Below are 4,414 nucleotides of genomic sequence, written 5' to 3'. Positions count from 1 at the left end.
TTCTCGCCTAAACTAAGAAGGTAAAGTATGTAATGTTCGTTATTCATTGCAACTTGCCAACCCAGCTTATATCTTACCTGAATACTCAAATCTTAAGATTTGAGTTAGACAGAAACTGGTTTTGTTTGCAACAAGAGTTTCATTACTTGAATCTATTTACGGTTTACTTTATAAGTAAATACGTAATATTATTTTGCCTGCACATAATATCTTTAACAAGAATATTAAAAAGGTGCAATTAACTTTTTTAAATTAAATACTATATTACCTGTTAAAACAACACTTTTACCGACTCCGCTATGCCTAGCCTTCTTGCTTGTACGTTTTTCAGCAATATTTTTTTGAAAAAAAAAAACACTAATATTTTATAACTAGGTACTTTGTTTAGTTACTCAGCAAAAAAGCCTTTTTCAGATAATAATGTAATAATGTTTTAATAATTATTTTACCATACGCTATCAAAAAGATACTTCTGTTACATAATACATTATAATTTATAATCGTAAAAATTAAAACAAAAAACTTTTTGAAAAATACTTTTATTTAAATAGTCTAAAAAAAGAAAATAAATATTTCCTTAAAAAGTTTAACTACTATGTTATAATCCTCAATATATTATACAATTTGCATGATAATAAAAGCTTGTCGTGCGATTTGTAAATAAACTAGTACTTACCAATAATTTATATTTAACTATAATATAACTGAGTAAATTGATATTAAATATTTTTATTTTAATAAATTTATCAAGTACTGATAGATTGTCAAGTCTTGCGAATCGCGAGACTATTTAAATAAAAGCTTTTTTTTTAAGTTTTTTGTTTTAATTTATTTTTTGTTTTTTAGTTATCTCTGCTTAGATTTCTACATGACTAAAATAACTATTCCCCTATCTTGGATGAGCCACCATGTTGGATGTCGAATTAAATTACATTCGTTTTCGAGTTACTCTAAAAAAGCCCTTTCATTTAATATGCATATTGTAGGACTGCATAGAAAATAATTATTTCGCCATCTTGGATGGTCGGCCATATTGGATTTAGAGTGATGTTACATACCATAATATCGTGCATGGTCATCGAAACTAAACGCGTATGTAAAATTTCAGCTTAATCGGTTAAATATATTATACCTTTAAATTAAGTTAGATACTTACCCATTAATAATAAAGTAATATTATGTTATACTCATTTCCTATTCTAGAGAACTATAGATATCCGTTTAAAATTTCTAATTAACTCAGTAAAGTTTTAGCTCAGCATGCCAAAGGCTTTAGCGCTTATGAAAATAAGCAGATCTCGTTAGTTCCTATTCCAGAAATTCAAGCAGTGTCAGTGTGATAAATTCCAATAATTTACGTATGGATTTTTTTTTTAATGAAATAAAATGCAAACGAGCAAACGGGTCACCTGATGGAAAGCAACTTCCGTCGCCCATGGACACTCGCAGCATCAGAAGAGCCGCAAGTGCGTTGCCGGCCTTTTAAGAGGGAATAGGGTAGGTAATAGGGGAGGGTAGGGAAGGGAAGGGAAGGGAATAGTTGAGGGTAGGGAAGGGAATAGGGTAGGGGTTAGGGGATTGGGCCTCCGGTAAACTCACTCACTCGGCGAAACACAGCGCAAGCGCTGTTTCACGCCGGTTTTCTGTGAGAACGTGGTATTTATCCGGTCGAGCCGGCCCATTCGTGCCGAAGCATGGCTCTCCCACGTATAAAACGAAATCACGAAAGGACAATAGTTTTAGCTTTTTCTAATCTAGGAAAAAAGGTTTTACATACGTTGTTCTGGCGATATGGCTGCTGCAGCCTGCAGGCTATAACACATGTATAATGTATTACAACTATCTGCATTGTAAGAACTTTATGAGCGCTGGCCGCTGCCTAATACGCAATAAAAAATATTATATGTACTTATACCAACACAGCCTGGTTCTAGCTAGACAGACGGACAGCCGGGCTGACAGCTAAGTCTTATTAATAATAGGGTCCCGTTTTAAACCTTTGGGAATGGAAATCTAAAAATACCGAGCTCATTACGTTTTAGCTACTTCGACTCTGAAGTCTGAACCACCGGTTAATAGTAGACCAATACCTTATTAGAGCTTTCTGTCGATAAGAAATTGTGTTTCATAAATTCAGAGAGTAAAGTTCAGAAACTATATATTGTTCATCTGCTTTTCGCTTTCCACGAAATCAATGTATTTCTCTGGATGCTGCAGGCTGCGATGTATCTGTCGCAGCCAATTGGTTTAAATAGCCGTTCAATCAAACAACTAGCCCTTTGACTAAACAACGCCATTAAATCACACATCTAGCTTTTTAATTGAATTTTTAAGTCGCTCAAAACGTTCAACACTACAGCTGATTCAAAAGCCGGCATTTGATTGAATTAGTTCAGCGCTAGGTGCGTTTTGTTTACAATATGGCGTCAACTAACCGGTGTTTTATGGTTGTATTAAGATATTTTTCGTAAATATACGTTACAAGAATTATTAAAGAGTCAGAAATTATGTGGGCACATACGAGTGAATCAAAATTAAAAGTAATATTCATGGATAAATTACGGGATTATGAAATGCATCACCAAGGTATTTATTGCAATGTGTTCAAAATGAGTTAGAATACAATTAATCTGCTTGTTATTATTACGTTTGTGTAATAATAGCACTAAACTAATGGTCACCTTAGTTAAATTTACCATTAATTCAGTTGGCTAAGCGTCATTTAGCTGTTGAATGCTGCAGTCAAAAGGTCGGCTAAACCGCGTACTGACTGAGCGAGCAGCCTCGCGAGACAAATCCTCGGTTGGTTAAGACGTGCCTCTCCCGAGGCAAGCGCACGCGTTGCCTCGCCCGAGCGTGCCGCGGCCCGAGCCGAACGTTGTCGGTTTTTGTCGATGCTCAAAGGCGCCTCGGTACGTTTAAAGCAGCCTCTACACGTTGGCCGTGTTTGCCGAACAGAAAGAAAGACGCAAATAATTCGATCTCTTTTTTTAGTATAGCGCCGTCCTCTTCTGTTCGGCAAACACGGCCAACGTGTAGAGGCTGCTTAACGGTTGCCGCGCTCACTCAAGACGGTAGGGTTTTGCCTCGCTTATTCGTTGCGTGTTAGCTGTGCATTTTAAGTTAAGCTGAGCGTTGATGCTGGCTGGTGGCTCAGCCATGCCGTGCGAGGCAGCCTCGGATTAGGAATCTAAGAGACCAAGGCCGAGACGCGTGGCATGCGTACTGTGGCGAATGTCCGAGGCTGCCTTGCGAGGTCGCTCGCTTGGTCAGTACCCGGCTATTGACGTATAGCCTATACAACGTTCAACACTACAGCTAGACGACACTTAGCCAACTGGTTTAATGGCAAATTAACTAGGGCGACCATTAGCTTAATATGTAATTTGGGAGAATAGGAAAACTTTTTGTATTTTATTGAAAGATTATTCTCGGATTAAGTTTAAGGGGTGACCAAAAGTTTAATGCAATAAATAAAAATAAAAAATTCTGAGGTGTGTTTTGTGGCGGTCGCCGGCTGCTGCCGCAGCACAGTCACAGTTCTAACCTAACCTACTTTTGGACTTTCTGGATTATGTTTGTTTTTGTTTTGGCGGGGGGCTGCGCCCCCCGAGCCCCCCTTTTGTTTGACGACGGTCGCCGGCTGCTGCCGCAGCACGCTCGGCTCCCTCTGCGTTGTGGTCTAAGTTCTAACCTAACCTAACCAACTTTTAGACTTTCTGGATTGTGTTTGTTTTTGTTTTGACGGGTTGCTGTGCCCCCCGAACCCCCCTTTCCGGTGGGCTTCGTCCATCCATTTCATAATCCCGTAATTTCTCCTCGAATATTTGTTGAAATTTTGATTCACTCGTATGTGCGTCCACAATTTTTGTCTCTTTAATAACACTTGTAAATTTTATTAACTACTTTATTTCCGAAAAACAACCACAAACACCAACAAACACCTGCTAGTTGACGCCATATTGTTAATAAAACGCACCTAGCGCCGCAGCGGTGCGCGCTGAACTACTTCAATTAGACGGCGGCTTTTGAATCAGCTGTAATGTTGAACGTTTTGAGCGACTAAAATATTCAATATAAAAGCTAGACGTGTGATTGAATTGCGTTGTTCAATCAAAGGGCTAGCTGTTTGATTGAACGGCTTTTTAAACCAGTCGGCTGCGACATATATATTTATAATTGGAATCTCGGAATCGGCTCCAACGATTTTCATGAAATTTTGTATATAGGGGTTTCCGGGGCAATAAATCGATATAGCTAGGAATCATTTTTAGAAAATGTCATTTTATTCGTGTTGTATCGAATACCGAGCAAAGCTCGGTCAAACAGCTAGTTAATATTTATAGCATTTAACGACTAAAGCGCTCGTCCGATCGTTTAATTTGTCGGACATTTTTTTATAGTTTCTTTATCC

This window comes from Aricia agestis, chromosome 7, assembly GCF_905147365.1.
Source record: "Aricia agestis chromosome 7, ilAriAges1.1, whole genome shotgun sequence".
Taxonomy (NCBI): Eukaryota; Metazoa; Arthropoda; class Insecta; order Lepidoptera; family Lycaenidae; genus Aricia; species Aricia agestis.
Note: the sequence above shows the minus strand (reverse complement) of the source record.